Source organism: Phoxinus phoxinus, assembly GCF_949152265.1.
Source record: "Phoxinus phoxinus genome assembly, chromosome: 19".
In the NCBI taxonomy this organism is placed as follows: Eukaryota; Metazoa; Chordata; class Actinopteri; order Cypriniformes; family Leuciscidae; genus Phoxinus; species Phoxinus phoxinus.
This window is the reverse complement of record NC_136894.1, coordinates 26293650-26320423: the sequence shown is the minus strand read 5'-3', so window position 1 is coordinate 26320423 and position 26774 is coordinate 26293650. Positions and strand designations below refer to the sequence as shown.

The window sequence follows — 26774 nt, the reverse complement described above, 5'->3', positions numbered from 1 at the left end:
GCTATTGAGTCTGTCAATCATTTGTGTGGAACAAACCCCAAGCTGTTCCTGCTGGTAAAGACTGGGACGATGTCCACAAAAATGTTATTTGATCTCTACGAGAAAAAAAAAAAAAATCATATTCATCACACTTTAACTTTTTGGCCAGATAGGGTCTTTAAACTTTAGAAACACATTACACACATTACTTTTTAACAGTAGTGCAAGCATCACTAATACTATATCTTGAACTTAGTTTTAGGGATTGTAAAACTTAAGTATTAAATTGCTACACTGAGAAATCACATCTGACCACATCTGGTGACCAGCATATCATAGAGACTTGAGGGTGGACTCTTTCAACGTGAGCCAGTAAACAGCCACCAAGCATCCACCTAAAAACACCCCAGTAACCAGCCGGGACATTGTAACATCCATCTAAAAACAGCATAGCAACCACACAGAACTACCTAAGAACCAAATAACACACATAGAACATGCATAGCCACTCCCTGGTTACTATTCACTTGGTAAGCACCACTCATGTTTTCAGAAAATGTGAAAATCCAGTTAATTCATATTATCACTGTAATACAAATGATGGTGATGACAGACACAATTCAGCACACATCTAAAACTGCTTTGCCATGTGCAAATCCTAAGATCAGATCTCAGGCTTTAGAGTATTCATAATGTTCGCCTTGTCTCGAAATTGAGTCTCAGTGTGGCTTGTCATGTCACAACCAATTAATCTGGTAAAACTGCCATGAGGAATCTAGCTCACAAAATAAAGTGACAAAAGGAGAAATACTATCTACGGACAACCGGTCATATCCTGCGTCTTCACTCTCAGGGCTTTTTATCTTGACAGCATTTTGAAACATTTGAACATTGTGAGATCTGAACTTTGCTTCAAAACAACAGCTGTTTTTTGGTCTGCAGGCCACAGCAGATTATATTGGAAATTGGATATTGTACACAGCATGTAAAGAAATAATTCAAAAACAGTGTGTGACAGACAGTATTGTGCAGTTAATGAATTCTTGCCACAGTGGATGCCATATCATCTCAAACAATTCTCTCCACTGTTGGTTCCCGCAACTAGTTCAGTTTTGTCCTATAGATAGGCTATACAAATGCAACAAGAATAACAATATTCCTAACTATAACATGTTTATGTTGCTGAGGGTGTTGAGTAGTGATAGATCTGTTGGGTAGAGTGAGATGTGCTTTATCATAGACAATATATATATATATATATATATATATATATATATATATATATATATATATATATATATATATATATATATATATTATATATATATATATTACTCACTATAATATGTAAGTTATATATAACTTGTATGTTACCATGAGGGCAAATTTTCCATAATCTTTCTTTATAATATATTTCCTCCACCTCTGAAACATATTTTTTATTCAACAATGTAACCACAGTCGTGTGGGCGGGGTAAAATAATTACATTAACCAATAATAGACCACTTTACCAAATCTAATCAGTTCTGATAATAAAATTAAATGTCGGCCCACATTTATGGGATCAAATTCCCGCCAAATATATAGCGGTCACGTATAAAAAAATAAGCGTGAATCAAAAATTTAAAAACACATGTAAAAATATATTGCATAAACTGAAAAAAAAAGAAGCAAAATGATGAGAATAGCAAACAACGTGGTCACGGATCAAAATATAATAAGCGTGAATCAAGAAATAACAAGCATGAATAAAAACTTTAAACACATTAAAAGTTATTTTGCACAAAACTTAAACTTATGGTCATGCTTTCTTAAAAAGTATGTTTTCCTTGGTTTTATTACTGTGTACTTTGTGCTTTCTTGCATTTTCTGCTCATATTTTACTCTTTTGTACGCTTGTGCTGTTTTTCTCTTCGCTCTTCTTTCTATGTTCTGCGCTTGCTTTCCCAAATGTTGCAGTTCGAGTTTCATGTAAATTAGGGCGGGCTTAAGCGTCACCATTGGTCCACTAGTTCTAGATTGACAGCTACTCCTCTAGCCAATCAATCGAAGAGGGGAGTTGACGTCACACCAATGCGACTCGTGGCTACTGATGCTTGGTTTATATACTGTCTATGTGATGCTTATGTAGGAGTACAAGCTGTTTATGTTTGTACAATTTCTTCAATTCCGTTATAATATACTAAAATGTTATTTTTCTAATACTTTTATATACTGTTCAATTTCTTATTTGTGCTTTATGTGCATTTATTAAATTAATTATTTTCGCTTGGCATACCAGCGTGATTAATTCATGCACGTGCGCTCCCGTGATGCACTTCATTCTGAGTAAATATAACAACAAAGAAGCACTGCTTCCAGGGGAAGACGGCTAAAGCTATCTGAACTCTGGACATAAATAATTAAATTCATCTTTTTTGAGATACATGAGAATGTAAAATGTGCACACTTGTAATTGGTGTTAAACAATATTACTTGCCTCATGATGTCAATATGCTAAGGATGCTGTAGTAAAACATTCTGCAGTTATGAAACATTACAATTCGTTGCAAAAACTAAAACGACCATTGTCTGAAGACTTTAGGACTTTGACCTGTCACCGCTACGCATTGCCTACCTTTTTTTATTAACCTCGCCAAATTTGACCAGATTATTGAAAATGATTGTGTTACAGAGAAGATATACAGAAACCAGTTGAATTTAATACAGTGATTTATTACAAACGTATTGTGTTTACTTACATAGCTACATAATTGCATATTACTTTAGGATTAATGTTTTAAATATAGCTTAAAATTTGAATACAGCAACATCTCCATCAGCGATAGGTAACGTTGTTTCTAGAGTGCCGCTGTCCTGCAGAGTTTAGCGTCAACTCCGATTAAAAACCTCACCTGTCTTAAATATCCTACAGACGATGATTAGCTGGTTCAGGTGTGTTTGATTAGGGTTGGAGGAGCTAAACTCTAGACCCAGGACCGACATTACCCATCCTTGTTATTGATTAAATATGAAAGTAAAACGGCCAGGTCCAGTGCATTAGAGGTGAATGATGGATCATCAGACAGGCAACTGTAACAGGTCGTCGTTAGGATGATGAAGTTAACGATAGGCTACCATATTGCCAGGTATACGTATATACCGGCAACAGGTTGAGTTGCAGGCACACATGCAGTTTAAAGGTGTCCTGCCACGGAAATTTTTTTGCCAACTGAGTTGATGCTGGTCGTCTTCTCCTGTATAACAAGTAAGCATCAGTAGCCACGAGTCGCATTGGTGTGACGTCAACTCCCCTCTTCGATTGATTGGCTAGAGGAGTAGCTGTCAATCTAGAACTAGTGGACCAATGGTGACGCTTAAACCCGCCCTAATTTACATGAAACTCGAACTGCAACATTTGGGAAAGCAAGCGCAGAACATAGAAAGAAGAGCAAAGAGAAAAACAGCACAAGAGTACAAAAGAGTAAAATATGAGCAGAAAATGCAAGAAAGCACAAAGTACACAGTAATAAAACCAAGGAAAACATACTTTTTAAGAAAGCATGACCATAAGTTTAAGTTTTGTGCAAAATAACTTTTAATGTGTTTAAAGTTTTTATTCATGCTTGTTATTTCTTGATTTACGCTTATTATATTTTGATCCGTGACCACGTTGTTTGCTATTCTGATCATTTTGCTTCTTTTTTTTCAGTTTATGCAATATATTTTTACATGTGTTTTTAAATTTTTGATTCACGCTTACTATTTTTTTATACGTGACCGCTATATATTTGGCGGGAATTTGATCCCATACACATTATTTCATGCTAAAAATTCTGTCCACATTCACCTTAAAATGTCACAATATGTAGTTAAATGCATTGCAAATGATTTTCTCTTAAAGAGATCTGCAATGTCTAAAAGCAAGTAAGAGGAGAACAATGATTGACATCTGACGCCCCCACAGTATTAAAAGCAGACTTATGAGCTGATCGCCTTGCACAAAACTTAATTATGATTGAAGAGCATTTTTTAGGCCCTGAATGAAAAATGTTGCCTCAAATGTGACATTCCAGCTCTACCTCTTTTGTAGTCAAATGAATGCATGTATTGTACATGCGTTACAGATGTGTCAAACACCGTGAGCACAAATGTGATGGATCAGGCCTGCGCTGTTCTCACAGTCCATTTCTGCTGGTGTGAGGAGACGTTAGTGAAATTTGGCACTCTTTTAGGGTTTGTTCACACTTGGCATGTTTGGTTCGATTAAACCCTGGTGCGATTACGATTGTTAAGTGGGGTTAATTTGAATAAGTGTGAACGCTGCCATACAAACCCTGGTGTGCATCAAACAAGCGGACTGAGACCGCTGAAAAGATGGGTCTTAGTCCGCTACCAAACGAACTCTATAAATATGAACGCAACACGGACCAAGGACATGTAAACAAACCATAAACAGGACATGATGTCACAAGATGCGACTCTAAAAAGGACAGAATGCTCAAGCATACCCATTTTTCCTCGTCATAGTCGAGATGTTGCCCATCACAGTCCGGTACAGGCATCAGAACCGTGTCTCCTTGTAACAGATCTTCATTTGTGTTTGTGACAGATGGAAAGGAGTCGCTGTTTTGACTCCTTTACACATTTTTTTTCTTTTTTCTTTTTTTCTTTAGCGAACCACACTACACACCCTAAATGTGATAAAAGTCTGGATTAAGAATAATATAGGATCACAACACCTATGGCAACTTTTCTAGTCCCCCTTTTAATGGCAATAAATAAAGGGTATCCCATAGCTAGATCTCAGCTTTGCCCCTCATATTGATCCAATCAACCATAACAGAAGCGGAACATTGTAAATCACTATGCTTTCAGGAAGAAAAAAAAATAACACAGAGAATCTTCACTTTAGAGAAACTAAACCCGAGACACTTGATCCCCAGCATTTGAGCTGAGGTCAGAGTTTCATTATAGAAGATATTAGTGATGGTGGGGATGCGACTTGACTCTGCTCTTGGCTGTGCAATGAACCACTCAACTCATCAGAGTTTGTAAAGACCACTAAAAGCTCCTCCAATGAACAGAATCAATGCAGAACGGCCACTACACATGCTCATTGATCTGAACATCACATGGATGAGTTGAGCTCATGTGAGGCAGATGAGATGATCTTGTAAAGATCTGATCTCCATCGACTACAGTCTGATGATTAGCCAGTAGCTCTTATCAGCCTAGCTCGCAGAATATGATTCATTGATTAAAAGGCATTTTAAATACTTATGCTTGATTTCTTAACTCTTTCCTCAGCTTTTCCAATCTCAAGTTTTTTTAGTTGCCAGCCACCATCAGAATTGATCATTTTCACAAAAGAATTAACAAAAAATTAAAACTGCACTGCTATAAAAGGACCTCTGATCAATGACGTGTGGCTGATGAAAAACATTAAAATGGTTTGATCTTGGACAGTGTGTGCTGCTAATAGTCATGCATGGCAAAGCGGTAGGATTTTTGTATACAGGCTTGGAAAGTAGTGCCTATAAAAATGGCCTTAACTGACTGACTTTGACTAGGCTTAATAGAATAGTAATTGGGAGAGTCTTCTCATTGACTTTTTTCATACTGAAATCAAGAAATACAGCAATTTTAATGCCAAATCTAGTTTTAGCCCAAAAACCACTGATGTATACAACCTCCACAAGCACTTCCACCCTCTGTTTGTGTCCCTGGTTTGAGCTGCTTCTACGCCAAAAGCAAACATGGCTCATGTTTATGTATGAGACCCAAACATTGAGCACATCAAAGAACAGTCCAGCCGCACAAAAAAAAAATTCTCAAGATGTCCTTCCTGTGCCTGTTTCGTACAAACAAGTCTGAAACCCACCGAGCCAACTGGCCATGTATCTTTACACGGTCTCTGCCACCCACACTAGTAAATGCGCTTTAAAACTGTCAAAAATGTTGCAGACAACAGCACATAAGTAAAATACTGTACAACACTAGTAAAACTATGGAAGCTATAAAATGTATTGTGGTGTAGCCTGAACTGCCCTTTGAGACGTACCTTTGTACTAACTGATCTAGGCAATGTTTATATTATCTACTCAACATTACGATTTCACTCTTGTGCGTTTACACAGCCTCTTCAAAATAATTTCATTGGGTTATTTCATACTTATGCACTATATAGAAAGAACTCGTATAAACCTAAATTCAACCCAAAAATCATTACACAGAACACAACCTAAAAATGTGCACAACTTTTTACAACCAATATTGCATTATATTTAGCAAACCACATCATGCCTGCCAAACTATCACAGATGCTCTGGCCAGATACACGATCATGTAACAGTTTGTAAATTTGCTTCAAAATAACTTTTAGCCCACATTAATGATATAACCAAGAAAAGAAATTAAGCATTTTATCACCCTGCAAAGCAACACTGGATTTTCTTCCAGATCTATTTGTCAGGCTCATAATGTAATGTCATTTTAAACAGCCTAATATCATTGAGTAAGGAATCACACCTCAAAACAAACGCTGAGAAATATGATTGATATTGAGAGACCGGTTACACTTTTAACTAAGCCCAAAGGTAAGAAGTGAAAAGAGTGAAGGGAATATAAAACTAACACTGAGCAAGTATGAAATGTCAGTGGCTCATTAGAGGTAAACATCATCATTAACCAAATCAATTACCTTGGCAAATAAGCTAACTGTGTAGCACATTAATGTAAAGGGCTTGTTTACGCATACTAAACCGTTGCATTATTTTGTCTTAATTTACATTGCTGTGTAAAAAAAAGTTAGCAAATGTTAATGTATTAAATTGTTTATGCATATTAACCACATGCTATCTTGTGAAACTAAAGCTTTATGCTTGTTTACCAAAGCCTGATGTCAACTGTCAGTGACCTGGTAATTTAATGTGATCTGAAAATTAATAAGAACATTTTAGTTCCTTTAAAAATGGTACTGATTCACTGTTTTCTGTAAGCTTAAGTGCATAGAAAATACTAGCCCTCTAGTGCTCTAACATTTATTGATTGGAATTGTAACCATTTTGATTCCTTTAACCCTCCGGGGTCTGGGCTGTTTTCTGAGCCCTGACATTTGTGCTTATTTCCTTTACATATTACATTTTCATGGCTAAAGTCTGATTACACTGTATTCACCACAAACTCTGCTACAATAATATGTGAGCAGCATGTATGTAAAAGTTTGTAGTTTTGTTCATTATGCTGTTCTATTGAATGTTTCTACAGAAATAGTAAGCAGCTGTGTTTTCAACATAAGAAGAAGAAATGTTTCTTGATCAGCAAATCAGCATATTAGAATGATCTCTGAAGGATCATGTGAAACTGAAGACTGGAGTAATGATGCTGAAATTTCAGCTTTGACACTTCAGGAATAAATTACATTTTAAAATATATTCAAATAGAAAACAGTTATTAAATTGTAATAATGTTTTATAATATTGATATTATTTAAAAGAATAAATGCAGTCTTGGTGAGCATAAGAGACATTTAAAAAGCTTACCAACACCAAACTTTTGAACAGTAGTGAATTAATTCATTGTCAGCAAAATTATAGAAAAAGACTGATGTACAATTATGACATAGATTTAAGCTATAGAAACATTGTTGAACAAAGATATCTTATTCAAAGAGATGTCATGGTGTACCATTTCTACACAGCAGACAGACCTTTTTAGTCAAAGCTCTTAAAGAGCACGATTACATGAAAGAGCTGTCAGTGTACTGACATTTTGATTTCACATTGAAGTAGTTTTTTTTTTGTCTGTAAGTAATCACACTTACCATACTATTTTTCTAAAGTACCATTGTTGTTGTACAGTAGATAGTCTATAAAGTTAAGAGAGGAGGCACTTCAAGTCCCCTGCTGAAGGCTGCCCTTTTCTCCTGACCTGAGAACAGTCTCTTTGGTATTCAATCATGCCTTCCTTAAGTCTGAAGCACAGCTAAATCTGCGCCCAGGCCTGTGCTTCTACTTATTTTCCAACTCATACCTCAAGCTGACAGCGGATCGATGCGTTTTGATTGGGTGCCATCATGGCTCCGCCAGGCCCCGACTTAAAGAGGTCTGCGGCCACTGGGAAATTTGCTTGGTACTGAGCATCCTTGGAATAACCTCCCCAGATTAGAGCTGCGTGCCGCGGGCTGTCAGAGCAAGCTCTACTTTATGAGTCTAAAGCTAGAGATGAGAAAATATGAAACAAAAGATTAACTTGCAACCCGTTATATTTTTCAAATTGTACAAATACACACGGGAAACCTAAGGTGGCTGAGACGATGGGGCCCCAGGGACTACCATCCAAGAGGACTCGGGTCTGAATCCCTCATCCTTCAGGTCTGCGTCCCAAATTACTCTGGTGTCACTAGGGAGAAGTCAATCCCTTTATATCTGTATGTCTGTGCTAACAGCAGGCACTTTCAATATATCTGTGCGCAAAAGGCCTTCTAATGGATGACACCTATAGAAATGGGTTTATAATGAGGAGAAGCTTATATTATGTAATGTATGCAGAAGGTTAATTAAAATAATGTAAGCCTTATTTCACAAAGACGTAATATGGAGAAAGAGCAAATATTAAAGCGCACACGGTTTACTTTATGATGATCAAAGACCAGCAATATTGTGTGTGTCTCCCACCGAAGGCATTCATTTACACTAGAAAATTGCTGATAGATGTGAAATTATCTATTATGATGTTTTATAATGAGGTTCTTTACTCTGTGGTGGAGCGATGATGATATTGTCCACCGAACATGCTTAGGCGGGTGGAATTGTATATGTATAGCAGACTAATACCCTAACTGTCTAATAATAGGATTTGATTCCCTGCTGGTTTTAACAGCAAATTATTTCCATTAGGTAGTTTATGCCAATTGTTTAGATTGTATGCTAAACTTCATTTCACAGGAATGCATGCGCAAACCAAAAGCCAAACATCAATGCAGAAACTCATTTACCTGAAGGATGCTGTTAATATCCAATGTAGTGGATAAAAAGAATTATGAAAGCATGATTTAAGCCGGCAAAGCATATTTTTTTGCTCTGATATTTAAATAATATATATTTCTTAGTTATGACAGCAGTGGTGCTACAATTAGCATGATGCCTGTATTGTTTTTAGCTGTGCACAGTAAAGCTTTCTCAAAAACGCCATGCACATTCAGACAGACATCATTTTTGGAGCACCCTCCCATAAGCATTGCATCTTTAAGATGGTGTGGCAAGTTAAGAATAGTCCAACTTTTCAAACTGCCTCTAGAGTCCCTAGCATATTTTCCATTTGGTTGCAGTCCTTGTATAAATGCCCCCTAAGAAATGTGTTTAGCCTAAAACCAGCCTAATTACACAGGCTTCCGTAATGCCAATTAGCCACATTAGTCGTTCAGGCAACCTACAACTATTCAATTGTTGTTGCACGTCGCCAACATAGATCCTCCACCAATTTGTGATCTTTGCATTATAAAAATATCTAATTATCTTGGAATAGTGGCATACTCTTATAATGGCAGTTTAACAAGTTAATCTATATGCTAAACATTCTTTGACACAACATGCATTTATGCTTTACGCTCTTCTTTGTTTTCCTTAGCCCCATTTTACCCTCAACCAGCTGAAGCAAAGATTTGTCTCTTTAGGTTCTTTGATCTAAAACTTAAGCCTCTGGGTAGGTGGGGATGGTCTCCTTGCTCGTGTATACATTAGACAGCACATATTGATTTTTGTACTGCTCATCCCAAAAGGCCTCTATTTTCCTTCCCCCATCTGCTTTCCACACATGGAGATGAATTGCGCTCCAAGGCTGGTTTTGATGAACCTGTGATTGGCTGTCCTTAGCCTTGGGATCTGCGGGTGTAATTAAAGCCAGGAGTCATTCCGCCTCACAGTGAATGAGATGGCCCCTAGTGCCTGTCCTGTAGAAAAATACATGTACATTCTCCGGACCAAAAACTGCCAAGAACAAGATTCATGCTAGCTCTGAGCTATTTGAGGAAAAGTGAAGGCTCGGATAGCGGTAGAGATTCATGCAAGGTCCTAAATATAGATATGAAGATCAAGACCTGACAAGGTCAGAAGAAAATCTATAGAAGTGCCTTTTTTAAAATCAATAACAGTTTTTAATCTATCAGTTGTAAGCAACTGAGATTAGACCAGTTGACTCTGGACAACTGGTAACTCAACCTGCAGGGGAACTAGGCGGAAGGTGTAAAAGATGTGCGCTAATAAGAGGATGTACAGAGAATTAGGTAAGGTCAGCTCACACTAAGATTTATTAAAAGCCCTTCAGTATCTGAGGGTCTCCTGAATCATCTAAACAAGAATGAACATCTCACTTCATAAAAGTTCTTCATGCTTGCATCAAATGCTATAAGGCTTTAGCATCATTTGAAAACTATTGCTTTATGCTATAAACACTGCATCAACAGGGCAACATCTCGAACAAGGCAAGTCAAAAGAATAGTGCAGTATATCATGACAAGAAATTCATTGCTATTAATAGGAAAAAATAGCATCATTTTAATAACTGTATGTACTGTAAACTACCAATAAATAAGAATTCTTCTCATATTCTCTTTGGTAATTGCTCGGTGGTGAAAGTCTGGTGATTCGGAATAAAGCACATATTTGTGTTATACATTATGTAGTTCAAGCAGAGCAGGATTAATTTTTAATAATGTACTTTGATATCTAGCAAAACACTAGTATTCCTACATGCAATATGTGTTTTTTCTATCTAATTTCAACATCTACATACTGTACAAGTAAAATCAAGTGAAAAAACAACTACTATAAAGCATGTTTTTATTACACTCAAACAGCAATTTAAAGCTGCTGATATATTTTTAAACTACACTCCTACACTCTTACTACACACATACTGTATATATAGCCTATATAAAAAAATCTATTTAAATTTTTATGAAAATTTCTATAGTTTTTAAATATTTCGGCAGCGATAAATGAGTAATGTCTGAAACACTTTTTCCCTGTGTTTATTTATAGAATTATTTAAACTGTCACTAGATAGTAAGCTGCTTTTTAAATACAGGTAACTGAACAAGAAAAATATAACAGTGGTGCACACAAGTACTGAATTTACAAAATGTACTTCTGAATAAACACGCTTTGAAGCATATATGCTATTTTCTAAATGTAATGGTCTGAAAATGAATACTGCATTGCTTTATAGGAATGGTTCACTTAACTATTTTGTAGCTTGACAGCTTGTTCACTCTATGCTTTCATTGTACGTACGGTAAAGTGCAATTCCTTTGTCTCTGCAAAAGAAAAAATCATATGTATTGTGAATGACATGAGGCTGTGTAAAATAAAGTGTTTCCATTTTTGGGTGAATTAACTCTTCAATACTGATGGAAAACGAACAGGAAGTGAGGAAAAACTAGTACTAACTGAATTTTTCTATGTTATATTATAATCCCTATTGTAACAAATCCAGGAGGTGCAGGCAAAGCTTATTAAAGCAGGGCTTTAGTATTTGGACAGCATTGTTTCATACGGTGTCTGTGTGCTCTCCCTCTCATTCATACAAACGCAAGGGGACCCGGCCCTGACTACAGTGATGGATTAGCTCTCAAACACTGGTCCTCCCTCTTTCTCTCCTTCTCATCTCTCTGTGGCACAGCCTGTGACCACAGCAAGAATATGTGTATTTCTGACCCCTGAATTCTATGGACTGGAAGAAAAAAAACAGACGGAGAAAGAGACTTGAAGAATAGAAGTAATGGTGGCTGCAAAGGCAAATGGAGACGGGAGAAGACAGGCAGCAGAAAATTATTTTTTCGCTCAATTGAACACGGTTGACTAAGCTATGCTGTTCCAACAATACTAGAATACCTGACCAAAGAGCCCCACAAAGCTAGCTGACCGATGTATTCGTCCAGTGTCACTGTTGGTAGCTGTTTGTATGTCAGGGTTTAAAATGTAAAATGTTCCACTCCTTGTGGAAATGATTTTATATATATATAAATATATATAATTTCCACCAGGAGTGGAACATTTTAAATTCAAAATAAGTGGAACATTTAAAAAGTGGAACATTTTAAGTTAAAAAAAAATATATATATTATATTATATATTAATACATTATTATTTTGTAAACATACCAAATGCGCGGACATCATTTTTACCCAAGTGGTCATATTGGCACTCATTATTATATTGACTAGAATTCAATAAGTCCCTATGTGGGAAGTATTAGCTATATTATTAGATGTTATTTTGTGTGTTTTTAGTGAAAATGGCCAGATAAAAGGAGCTGTCCTTTGCAACCAAGGAAGATATTGGTAAAATGGCTAAATTTGGTCAATCGGTTTTGGATGTTGCTCATGTGCAGTATGTGAATGGTCACAATGTCCACAGAATTATTTCAAAGTACTGTGAGACCACTACCATGCAAAATGTAAAGTGCTGTGGCTGGTTTAGGAAGAATACGTAAACAATTTGACAGGGGGATGAAAATCACTTGAATGCCACCTCAAAACGTCTTCTAAAGTCCTGGATTAGACCTCCAACCTCCAATTTCATCTTGAACTGTAAACCAACGGCTATAAGCTGCTGGCTTGAGAGGTTGTGTACCAGTAAAGATACAATCTATTTGTTTTATCTTCTGCGAAAAACACCTTGCATTTGCCAAAGATATAATATATAATAAGTAGAGTTGGAGTACTCGGACTTGAGTACAAATTTTAGCTGACTTGTCAAAGATTCAGATGCATTTTTACTTGGACTTGACTCCGACTCCGACTCCGACTCGAAAAACATTTGTGCAACCGAGTCCATGGCTGCCCCTGGATTCAGTGAAATATGCTCCAGACAGTTGATGGAATTGCCACTGGCCCGATCGATTGATTTATACAATCAATTCGGTACTTGAAAGCTCTCTAAGAAAGGTGTCTGTGCGTGCACACCCAAAGCACGCTCACAGAAAGCGCATCTCAGTCAGCATGCAAATGCCAAATTAAATTCTCTTTCTCTCTTATTGTGCTTCTACACACTCAAATAAACGCAAAGTTGTTAAAATGCCCATCTTGGTGAATATTCACATTTACACAGTCGGTAAAGTCTTAAGTGAACCTAAGCAGTTGGTCCGTGTATCAGGTCTTAATAAACCTGCTGCTGTCTGTCTCAACGTTAATCAAACAACAAAAGACAAAAAGAAGGGGAACAAAAAAATCACACTGCTCTTGACTGAATAACTTTAGTTCTGTCATGACAACTCTCGGGAGATTGTATGGTATTAGAGATTGGCATGGTAATGGATATGTTAATGTATTTGGTCTTAGCGGAATAGATCTGCTACACTGCTGCTGCAGCTGAGCAAATACAGAGACTGGCTACTGCCAATACATTCACAGAGCAAGACAGACATGCTGCTGCAAATGTAACACACAGGTGAAACTTAGAATATTGTGCAAAAGTTCATTTATTTCACCGCATTGAGGCAGTAATTCATGCAAAAGGGGCCCAAACCAAGTACTGAGTACATATGCATGATTGTACTTTTAAGAGGGCCGACATTTCTGTATTTAAAATCTTTTTTTTTTATTGATTTCATGTTATTCTAATATTCTGAGATTTTGAATTTGGGGGTTTCATAAGCTGTAAGCCATAATCATCAAAATTATAACAAAGGCTTGAAATATCTCACTTTGCATGAGTCTATATAATATATTAGTTTCACCTTTTACGTTGAATTACTGAAATTAACTTTTGCACAATATTAAATTTTTTCGAGTTTACCTGTACATGATTTAACCCCCCAACAAAGCAGTAGACAAGAGAAAAGGGCAGAGCCCTCTTCAACACAAATCTAAACTGATCATTTATAGTTGTACTGCCAATGCCAATAAAGCTGTTGTGTACAGCTGAAAAGACTATTGATACACATTTGTAAAGCAACTTTTGCACAGGGTAATGGTAGAAATAGACAATATATACATGTGCTGTTGAGTGAGAAGACAAGCTGCTTGGTTGGGATGGGAGGGATGGGAAAAGGAAGGGATGGGAAAAAACTCCCCCAAAACAGATCTATTGCCAAGACTGTACTTACTGGTTTTTTTTTTTTCATGGGACAGCATGTTTTACTATCTATGTACACCTTGGCTACCTTGCCGACCTGCTTAGCACCAGTGACTTAAGGCTATGTGCGTCTTGGCTACCTTGCCGATCGACTTGCCGAACGCTAGAAATGCATGCTATGTGTTCTTGTGAACAATAGATATAACGTTGCAAGCTGATAGAGATAAGAACCCAGCAACCACCTGAGCAAGTATCATCAATTAAGTCATTTGATAATTAAATAACCCTTATACTCTTATTTGATATTCACGAGATACAAACAATAGACCATTTCTGCTGCATAGACAACTGCACAACGCTTCAACGTGCGCTTAGTAAGCTCCTCCACAAGTCTATAAACATGATGCTTAGTTTAACTGTATTGATTGCTCTTTTAGCGTGACTCGAACACACAATCATCTGAATCAACCTCACACATTTAGCATAGCTATGAAAACATTGCCCTTGGAAATAAAAGGATCCATCATTAAAGTTATACCACTAAATATGGTAAATGCAGTTTAAATCACAAATGCTTATGTCACTTTAACTGTTTTTATATCCCTACTAACAGCACATAAAGCAGCAATGACAAACAATAGACCGCTGCTGCTGTGTGCAGTAAATACTGCTACTTCTATGCTTCAGTGATTCACTCGTGCACTGTTGACATGACGCTATTTAAAAACATTTAGCGCGCTGTGCTTTCTGAAAGCGCGCTGCATACTGCTATCAGCTGATGGACGCTGATGCAACAGCAACCAATCAGCTGTGCCAGATAATGATGCGATCTAGGGATGTAAACCAATGACGTTTGACCGATGGTTGACCGTTTCAACATTAACCGATCAAAGTTGTCGGTAGTCGGTTAAAAAAAAAGAAGTGATCTCTAAATTAGGCTATTATAGACAGTGGACTAAACGCTACTACAGTTAGCCGTCATATTCCAAGATATTTTTGTGTGAAGTGAGCAAATCCCTCACACTAAATTTTTCATAACTCGCCTGTTTGTACTTAATAAACCAATAAAAACATTTGGCGCGAGGTCACAGCGTTTGGGTTCGCGCGCTCACAAGGTTTGCGAAAAGTAAAGGCTACAGGCTAAAACACTCGAGGTTAGAGCCAGGGCAGACGACAGGAGGAAGTGTGCAAAGAAAAGTAGTGTGTGGGACCATTTCACCAAAAAGAATGACACTGATGTAAGTTGCAACTTGTGTGATACAGTGCTTAAATATGGAAATACATTACATCTACATTTCAGTGGTAACAGATAAGGTGATGATGATCATCATCTTTCTTTATTATTGTTAGCACTAACGTTACCTCAAACTAAAGCGGCGTCTCTTCGGTTCGGAGCTGTCATTTTCTTGAATGAGCCGCGGCAATGTTTCAAATGAGCTTCTAACGCTAGACAAACGCGTTTAGACAAACCCTTTATTTTCAACACGATCACCTTGTACCCAAACCATTTCGAAACTAAGGAGCCATTTGTCCTCCGATTACATACAAGCTCCTCGGTGTGTGTGTGAGGGGGAGGCAGAGCGGCAGAGAGATGCAACAGAGTTTCGAAATTGCAGGCACGGATCGAAATGGCTGTTATTTCATATAGCGTAGCATATTTTAAACTAATCGGTTAACCGGTTTCAACCGGCTAATGAGGCTCGGTGGTCGGTCAAGAAATGTTTTAGTTTTCGCCATCCCTAATGTGATCGCTACCAAATGAGTCAAAGACTTATCAGCCTGCACCATCTAGAGTTTCATGCCAGAATAGAAAATTTCAGTGCATGTCTGTGTGAGGTAATCAAAGATGCTAAGGACACAAGCTGTTGAAGCTCCACCCTCTGTGCCTGGAGCAGCAACTCATTTGCATTTAAAGGGACACACAAAAACGGTGCGTTTTTGCTCACCCTCAAAAAGCAACAATTTTAACATGCTATATAAAAATATCCTTGGGGTATTTTGAGCTAAAACTTCACATACACACTCTAGGGACATCAAAGGCTTATTTTACATCTTGTGAAAAGGGCATTATACCACTCCTTGGTTGGTAAAAAAAAAACATGGTTGCAGCTTTTAGTTTCAAAGAAACTGAATGTTTTTTTTTAAAGATATTTTACATGGGTCAAAAACAATAACCCAGATATATTTTTAGAACATACTTGAGAACATACTTGTTCTCCATGCTACTGAATTACTAAACCTAGTGAAGTATAGATAATAGATCATTCTTATTCTCTTTCACCTTATCTGTTAACCAACCATGTACCAAAATACATTGCTAGAAAGTTATTGTAGGCAGAACAGCAGAGATTCCAAATCTGTAATGTACTGTGTTGCAGTATCTTTATGCACGAAGAGTTCTCTGCAAGAGTTCTCTGGAATGAATAAGCAAAATATGAACCTGCAATTCACAAGCAATATAACTTGGACCTGCTATGATCAAGAGTGCAACAGATGTTGACCAGTATGGCAGCAGCTGACCAGTGCAGTGCCAGGACTACAGATAGGAACACATGGCATTTTGGGAAAGGGCCCAATCTAACTGAGACTAGCAATACCTTTAGCAACCACACACTTTCAACAGGAGGCAGCCAACAGGTGTCATTCCACAGAAAGCAAATGAGAATGAAGACATTTACAAAGCTGCACATTTACAAAACTACATTGCCTTTAGGAACAAAACTGCCCTTTTAAATGATTTAGAACAATGTGTGCGGTAAATTAATCCCTCAAGCCCTGGCCTAAAACAGATTCTTCGAAAGGTACACCTCCACTATTGTTTCCATTTTAACATTTTAAATTCAATTGTCATTTGAGATGTACATCCTCTTTGAACAGTGGCCCACCACCCAAAACCCCCATTTTTGTCCAGATTGCTGTCCTGTCAGCATCATTTTTCATCTCCCCAAAGCTTATTACCAACCGAGCAACAAGTCATGGTCAGCCCATAGTAAACCAAAAAACCTTCTAGTCATTCTTAAGCCCAGCTAACATCTTTGAAACAATCAACCGGACAGGATGCTCCAACCTAATGTTTCACAAGCACTTTTTTGTATCCCATTCCATGTAATTAACTGTAAATAAAAGTGTATTTTTCTCCTCCATCTCCCCCGAGCAGAATATCAATATAGCTTTTCAATTATTGGCCGGGCCCAAGTGAGGTCCAGACACTGATTGAGCAAGTGATGGAAAAAAGGCTGAAAGAAGAGACTGAGACCACAGCTGTTCAATCTGGGGGGCAAAGCAGAAAAAAAAAGAAAAAAAACACAATCATCTCTCGTCGCAACAGCGTTGTCAATCACATTTATTGCGAATGAATAGCTATCGTCACAGCTTACTCCATGAACCTCTCCATTGAACAAAAACTTGCCCGAAGACACATCTATTAGTGCAGTTTTGACTGGAAAAGAATAAATATGCCACTCTACTGTGCTTGTTTTATAAAGAGACACACCACAAAATGATTTTTATCTTCCATTGAGCGCATCTACATCAATTTGCATTCATTAGCGCACAACCTCCGGAAACTAATCATGGTCTTGTGTTACCCTATAGCCTACAAGGTACATGTGCACGAGAACATTACGCTTGTGACACCTGCTACATACGTGCCTCTACAAACACACTGTATCTGCAGCAGAACATATATTTGTCCATTACGGAAAACAAGCTGTGCACTATGCCCAGCACAGAAGCCTGTGCCATTAACCTTGACTCATTTTTTCGTTAGCGTAGCGTACACATTCAAGTCAAACACCCACCCAGACATACACACATAAACAGATGATAGATAAGCTGCACAGGGGATTGAACACCATATGGAGCCAAAGTCAAATACACACACGCACACATGACTGCACACACTAGCACAGACAGGAGGAGAGAGCGCGATCTACTCACAGAATGAAGCAGACGACACCGGGAGCTAATATCAAAGGATTGGCACGGATACAAGCTGGCTGCGTCCCGTCGGGAATGCTGACAGATTCCGGGGAAAAAAGGAAGGAATATTCGAGGACACGTCTGAAACTGGACGGGAAAGGGGGTGGTGGTGGAGAGGGAAGGGGGAAAGCAGATCTCACGCTTTTTAAGATCGGAGGTTAGGCTTCAGAAGATTTCCGTCTCTTGTTCTCGATGTCTGGCTCTCCTTGTGGAATCTTGTGCCAAACACTATCAGTTTCCTGATTTTGACTTTAGATACAACAGCATTTTGTCTGGGGTAAACAGGAGTACAGAAGAAAAATCAGTCGGGAAAGCAAATAAAAAAAAAATTCCAGCGGAGATGAAATAACTCAATTCCCTCCTATGCTCTCCCAGAGGCATGGAGAGGGGGATGAAAACGGAGATGGAGTGACAAGATAAATACCCAAAACTGCAGAAATGAGAAGGCAAGAGAAAATTCTGTTTCAGCTAGGGAAAAAAAGCTTCTCCCTCCTTTTCCCCCCCACCTTATCTCAGTCACAGCAATGTGTTACGATCTACCTTACAGACATAAGGGTCATCTGAAAAAAAAGAACAAAAAAAATCTAATTTTCCAGATGAAAAGAAGACGAAAATGGAAAAAGAAGCTTAACTTATCAAAAGGTTGGAGTTAACGACGATCTGTGGCATCTGCCCCCCTCCCTCCCCTTTTCGCTTTCTTTGGTCTTGTTCTCCTTCTGTCTTTCAATTTACCTCAATCTGAATAGTGAAATAAAAGCTATTTAATAAAATGTATTTTGTTTGCTCCAGATTGCTGGTAAACAGCCTTCTCAATCCAATTTCTTCTTATAATTTTTTTCTTTTTCTAGACCTACACAGTAAGACTGTTGAATGTCAGCCTAAAAGTTGACATATGACTGAGGTGTAGCACAAAACAATCCCAAAATACGTTTTCCCTTCTCACAACAGGACAAACAGGAGGAAAAAAGAAAACCGCACAGATCGGTGGAAGGTCGCCGTCAGAGCCGGCCTCCAATCTGATCCTGAGTGGTACGGTTCTTGAACTTATCTCCCAGAAAAACCACTTGAACCTCTAGTTCTCCATTTTCAGCTGCCTGCCAGGCAGGAAGTTCAATTATCTCCCATTGAATGGTATCGCTTAGGATCCTCTCTGTGCGATATGAAATCAAAGGATCTTGGTGTGATTGGATGACACTTATTCCTTTGGCCCCTCAGGGTTCCGTTCCGACTTAAAGCGCTGGATGATTTTGTAGTAGTAAACGTCAAGTGATTTAAAAAAAAAAAAAACTAATCAAGGATTTGTTCTTTCTTTTCGGTCCTACTTCCTCAGCCGACTTTTTAAAACCAGATATCCTTAAGTCTCTGCGCTCCTGTCACTGCGCTTTTGCTGGCAGGAAAGTAGGTGCATTCTGAGAGCGTCTGGGGATGTTTGGAAGAAGAACTTGCTGTCAGCAGGCAGGAGCGTTAAGACGCGTCAAGGGTGGAGAAATTGGCCTTTACAGCACAGGAAACAGCCTGGAGCCGGAGGAACAGACAATTAGGAACATATAATTAAAATAGGAAAAGACATAATGATGTAATGCCAGGGATGTAGAGTGGGGCAGAATGGTCTTTTTCCATTACTTACTCATGTTATGACTTATGAGTGCAACCGCACACCTCTTACTCTATGTGTCCTTGCATCGACATTCTCCCTCCCTATACCTTTCCTAAGTCCTTTCCTTCAATTTGCACAAATTTTTTTGTGTTCTTCTGTCACTAACATTTCAACATAATCTTAGCTCTTATCCCACATATACAAGCTTCAAGCTCAGTTTTTACTATATAAAAAGTAATTACAGCCAATTGTCCTTCAGATGAAGTGAGAAGCCAATGCGACTGCTTTGAGCAGAGAACAATCGCTGTGATTATATTTTCAGAGTGAAGTGGTGTTACGAGGGACTGTATGTAAAATGTTCTGTGATAAATATTAGTGAAACACTGGCTCCTTGTATGCTTGAACATTACGTAAGCCTGTTAGCCGTAGCTGGAATAAAGAGAGGGGAAACTGGTCAAGTGGCTGCCATGTTTCTAAATCTGTCAATCTACCAATCTACTGTGCTTTTAAGCATGAACACTCACAAGCTGATGCTTTTTACATCATGACATGAGAATCGAGTGCTTAACGCTGTAAACACATTAATCCATTAAAATGCATTATGGTTTGGCTCTCTAGTCAAATTTGATTAGTTTTGACTCATTTTAACAAATATAATTTGTATTGGGTTAGGTATGAACAGGCCACAATTTTGGGTTTGTTTGGCTAATATAAAGTATTGCTTTTACAATTATTTTGAGAAATATGTATTTTTAATCTTGATGTTAGGATCTGTTTTTCTGGTTACTATGTGACAGTTTTGCTAATATGTTTTACAAAAGGAAACATTGAAATTTGACTGTCTTTTCAAATGCATGTCAGAGCATTTGTCCTTGAAAAACATGCCATGTAACGGGTAAATCAAGGCACTTTTTAGGATTATCCGATCATGCATGGAGCCAAACCAATCCGTTTTTGCCTACTCAAAGGCCTATTACACCATTTTAAAAGCTGTCATGTTAAATCAATAGGTCTGAGCCCTAGCAGACATCAAACTCTGTACCTTCGGCACACATATTAACAAAGACTTCAGCAAAGGGCACAGAGATCACATTCTGTACTTTTCTCTGTGTGATCTAATGCTTCCGTGAGCGAGTCAGAGCATCGTGCCAAGAAACCAAGCGAAGGTGAGAGGTTGAAAACGAGATTCGTTTTTCTCTTGCACTTCTCGCATGTGGTACAGTGAAACATAATTCGGTCTGCTTTGTCATCCTCTATTCCTGCCCCTCTCTGTCTGAGATAGCGGCTCAGAAAAGGATTCACAACTGAAGATTTCCCTGATAAATCCAACGCTTTGCATCATCTCAGTTACACAGAGGTAGAGACGACAATGGTATTTCACTCTGATATCACACAACTCTATTTCACGGTAATTTATGAATCGCTTCACGCAGGCGATAAGGCGGCTTCTGATATATCGCCTTTCTCAACATTGCTGCTTTATATTTTTGCTATCTTTTGTACTTTCACAATTGTTTAGGAAAGGTTGAGTTTATATCTGTATTGTCAAGAGGAGGGAGATCCTCATATTATTGTAGACTAGCAACTGAGGGAATTTTATTGCTCAGTGGTTGCTCTTTCATCGCTCACGAGTTTTAATAGAGGTCTCGGTCTCGGATAACTTGGAGAAATAAAAATGGAGACAAAGGAGAATAATTGGTATACAGTAAGAATATACAGCTATTCAATTAATGTGGATACCATAACTAGAATTTGATGAGAAATATATGATTTCATACTGATTCAGAATATGACATCTCTTGTGAAACTAGAGACGATGCGAGGTTCCTTGGGTCTAACTAGCGAGGTAATTTTTTTTAAATAATAGCAGCTTTACCCAAAATTTGGGTTTTATATATGTGGTTGTATGCTTCCCCTTCCTCTCGGGTGCTTAAGTTAAATAACCTTCACACACACACTTAGAGGCAGTGGTAGCATAGCCAGAAAAAGCACAGCATCGTGAATAAACTGTCACAATCATCATCAATCTGGACGCTCCCTGTCTCACCAATGAAATACAAGCAGAGTTCACCGGCAGACGCATATACTGCCCTGACGATATCCGAGTACTGCGTGTGTGTTTGTGCGAAGCATGTGTGAAGGATGTGTTTGACCTGAGCGCATTGGTTTAGGTTGAGTGCTCCTGTGACACAGACAGTTGTTAATGGCTGTTGAGGGATGGGCAGATGGGGACCGATGAGGAGAGCGGAGGGGGGACCGTGACAGATGACAGAAAGAATGAAAGACAGAGAAAGAAAGAGTAGGAGGAGATGATGAAAGGGGATAAAATGGCTAATGGACAACAGAAAAAGGGGGATTTGGAAAAAAGAGGGATGATGAAAATTATTGCGGTCAACTTGGAGTGCATCATGCAAAAAAAGGAGGGATGAAGAACAGACGAGAAAAGCAAGACACTCACCCATGGCTCTTTTCCTTCAGTTGAGGCGGTGAAAGTCTACTGCACTGGCAGAGAGAGAAAGAGACAAACCTCAAAAGAATGTCAAGGACTGAAATTATGAATGTGTGTAAAAAGAAAAGAAAAGATCAGATGAAAATATCAAATGAGCTCAAGTGTCCGAGTAGCTCCCCGCATCAGTCCCGGTCATATGCATAAATGCAAAATGACTTGCTAATGGGAGTCTTAGAGAATTACACATGCAGCTATAAATCAACATGTCAGCACGCATGCACACACACACACACACGCACACAGCGGCATGAGCAGGCTCCACAGGCGCTACCTCAGAGAACGCTAGGCTCTCCCCTCCTCCTCGGTCCCTCCGTTCTGCCTCTCTCTTTCTCAGCCTCTTCTGCGGTTTCTGTTTATTCACCACAGATCATTTCCCAAGAGAATGCAATGGTGGGTTCTCTTCATTTTCTGCGTCCTTGCCATCCTCCCGTTTCACGGCCCCCTGTTCCAGTCCGGCAGAATTGAGCTTGCTGTAATTTCTGGCAGCTGGGCTAATGTGTAAACTGCATTCGTGCCCTCTCGTTCTCTCTCTCTCTCTCTCCCTCTCTCTCTCTCTCTCTCTTCGGCACTGCCTCTAATCCAATCAGAAGCACATCTTTCTCTCTCTCCCCCCATCTCTCTAACTCATATATGTTTAATCTCACTCCCACAAATACTGTAAAATAAACATCAAAATGTACATTTATCACAGTCACACTGATCACCTGAGCTTTATCCTCCATCAAAACACACACTCGACAATGATAATTCCCACATTTAGTACTATACAATTCTTTCTGAAAATGATAAATTAGGAAACTTGTTAAGTTACTATACTAGAGTATAGACTATATTTTAACATTTCAGTAACCTGGTAAATTTGTTGAACACCATTTAAATATTTACAGGACAATATGGCAATAAAAATAAACAGACACATATAACTGACTCTAGTTCCAGGCAAACAATGTCCTTCCTGACAAGATTCATGTCTCTCAAGATTCATGTCTATCACTTTTTACTCACATAATAATGTCACCATTACTGTTCGAAGTCTGTTCAAAAGTCTACAATGATGATCCTTCAGAAACCATTCTAATATGCTGATTTAGTGCTTAAGAAACATCTATAATTATCAATGTAAACAAGTTTACTGCTTTATATTTTTGTCATTAATTACTCACCCTCATGTCTTTCCATACCCGTAAGACTTTCGTTCATTTTTGGAGCACAAATGAAGATCTTTTTGATAAAATCTGAGAGATTTATGTCCCTCCATTGACAACTACACAACTGACACTTTAACCCTTCAAAAAGTTCATAAAAGTAATCCATATGAATTGAGAGGTTTAGTCCAAATTTGACTCAATTGCTCTATATGATGAACAGATTGTGGCACGCAGTGCGGGGCAGAGAGCTGTGAGAATGGAGCAAGGCCGGTGACGCGAGTGCTAATCTGCGCGTCTCACAGAGGAGCTTCGTAACGATAAAAGTTGGAATGACAACAGTGAAGGATGAGAGAGGACCAGGCCAGGGGCCTCATTTATAAAACTGTGCGTAGGATCCTTAAAAGTGTACGTACGTGCGAATAAATAAATCAAATAGTGTAAAATACATTTCAGAGAAAGTTTTTTTCAATCTTTTCCACTGACCAAATAGTATTTTTAATTGATTTATATTTTTAATGGAAACAGATAGACCTTGTTGTGCATTATATTTGCACAATCTGCTATTATCATGATAAGCAATTATCTCTGTAGTTAAAACATTGAAACACAGAAGCACAGCATATTTGCTTCAAGTGATAGGCTTGGTGAGTGAAATTATATTTGTATTATCTTTCTGTATAATTTTATTTCGATTTTCTGTCTAAAAGTGACCAAAACGACATTTAACTCCAGCTCACCATCGGTGTCGCCAAACTGCTCCATCTCCAAAACGTTCGTACGCATGGGTCAGAGTTTGCGTGCAGGTGCGCACATTTTCCCGTCAAGTTTGTTTTTTTAAATCACAACTTATGCGTCAGAAGTGGCGTACGCCTCTTTCAGGGTCTGTTTTGTTAGTACGCAACAGTTATAAATGGACTTTATAATTGGGTTTTGTTTATGTTTGTGCGGCAGTTGATTAATATTTTTCCGAGAATAAAAGCCTTAATTCAATCTGTTCATCATATAAAGCGACCATGTCTCTTTGGACTTTTGGACTGAAACACTTAAAGAGATCATAAAACTAATCCATCTGAATTATGAACTTTTTGAAGCGTCAAAGAAGTTGTAGTTGCGTAGCTGTCAGAGGAGGGACAGAAATCGCTCCGGTTTCATCAAAAAGATCTTCATTTGGGTTCCGAAGATGAATGAAAGTCTTACGGGTCGGGAACGACATGAGGGTGAGTAATTGACCGTTTGCAAAGACCCGCCCCTTTAGTTACTGTTGCTATGTCCGACAAGCCATGCCGCTCTCACGCCACACCATGTTCTCACGCAGTGAAAAATACATCGCAGAGCAAAAAGTCAAATCCACCGACGTTAATCTACTAACTTTCCTGACTGCTTTGTTCGATAAAAATGGCGGATTTGGCGGATTATGATTGGTCAGATCTGCTCCTGTCAATCCTACTCCCTGCTAACCCTTTAAAACTGTCCCTAATTTAACGTAGGCCTTCTCCTGGTTTAATCTAAGCCCTGTCTATGAAACCAGGCCATGGTGTTTTTAACTGAGACTATTTATATATTTATAAAGCTTTAAGTGGTAGTTGCTGTCAATGCAGGGACAGAAAACTCAGATTTTATCAAAAAGATAATTTTCAATGAAAGTCCTACAGGTTTGAAACAATATGAGGGTGAGTAAATAATGATGTTTAGATAAACTATCCATTTAAGATGGAAACCTATTGCTACATTAATTAAAAGTGACCGTTAAGACATTTATAATTTAATGTATCCTTGCTGAATAAAAAGTCAAATTATCAAATTATGTTTAGCTTGACATTGCGAAATAAACCTCTTCAGGATGATACAAGATATTATATTATCAGGTACATATTCTCAATCACTCTGTTGAGGTTTATTTTGTGATTAAAAACCACTATTCCTTTATTACATTGTGTATTTTTAGTCTTAAGCCGAAGACCTTTTCAATATTACTTCACACACCACAACAAACTAGACATGATGTCATGCTTTAGGGATTTTTAATAAACAATAATCACAAATAATAATAATACAATCTAACATCTACTCCTACCCACACAACTGCATGAGGTATGAATTGAAGTCAATGGAGCTCAAAGTCTACTCTAGTGTAACCGTGGCTTTACTCTAAAAATCACATCAATCACACTCAGTGACTGGAAGACATCAAGAATGGATGCATACACATGCACATACATGAATACTAGAGCAACAAGCCATGAGACACTGTGTGTTACGGCTGAGGAGTATGTCAGGCACGACATGTATGTTTTAGCGGTTTGAAGCAACATTCATATAGAAGTCAATTACCATTCAGTTTGCATGTAAATCGGCTATTAAACAACTTTTGAATTTGGCTCATCAAATTTGTTTTGTATATATATATATAAATGTAATCTAATATATTATATAAAATGTAATCTAATAAAAACATGTAAAAAATAAATGATTTATATATATATTTGTAAAATGTTTTTTTTTTTTTTTATTTAATCAGTTCATTAATTTAATTAGTTAATTTAATATTTAGTGTCCACTGGCAGACATTTCCCAAACATTAAAATTAGACTCTCTAATAAATATTTTATTAAAAATTTTAAATTGTCATAATTTACTTCTTTATGGTGCTTTTGTTATACAAAAATGAGCAGTGTGAACATTTTTCAAAATGTCTTATTTTTGTGCTGCACAGAAAAATACCCCACAACGGTTTGGAATGACATCAGGGAGAGAAAATAAAAAGATGATAATAATAAAAAGTAGTATTAAGAAAATTATAATACATTTCAACATTAGGTATACTGACCCATTCATATTTTTGGGCTCATTTTAAAACACATAACTCATCTCATGTTTGAACATAAGGTAGAGGCTTTAAACTCATCATTGTAGGAGTCTCTTATGTACGGTCTCATTCAATCACATGCATTTACACACACAGTTTTCTTTCTCGCTCTTCCTTCAGCTCAGAGTGATGCCCTTTAGGGAATTGGTTATTGTGAGTCCCTTGTCTGTCTCATTTCCCCTCTCTTTCTGTAACATACACACCCACACAAGTTCCTCTGGCACACACAATCAAACATAATCTCGATGGCATTCAGAAAAGACAACGAACGCACCACAAACAGATGCAAAACAGTGGTTTGATTGGACGGCGCACCTGATTTATTATCATTAGCATGAGCCATCCATTCTGTTCTGGTAGAGTCAGCTCTCGCCGTGGGAATGCTGGGACATTGGTCCGCACGGGTGACAGCAGGAAATGAGATCTCGCAGCAGGAACTTATTGATGTATGTAATGCATGGTTGTGTTCTCACCTGAGATTAAAGCAGCAGAAAGGAGGGAGGGAACATGGAGCGCAGAAAAACCAAAATGCCAAAAGGGCCATTGAGATGAAAGGCTAACTGCCTTCACAAACTATTATTGACCCCTGAATATTACATTAGAAAGGTTAGTGCCCTTCTGGTGATTTGTACTTCA

The 26774-nt window shown here is 38.0% G+C and overlaps 1 long non-coding RNA gene across 1 annotated transcript in view; it reads left to right on the top strand.

Annotated features, from left to right (window-relative positions):
- Positions 1-26774, top strand: part of LOC306986488 — a 72919-nt gene that overhangs the window by 35918 nt on the left and 10227 nt on the right. The gene's annotated exons all lie outside the window — the stretch shown is intronic.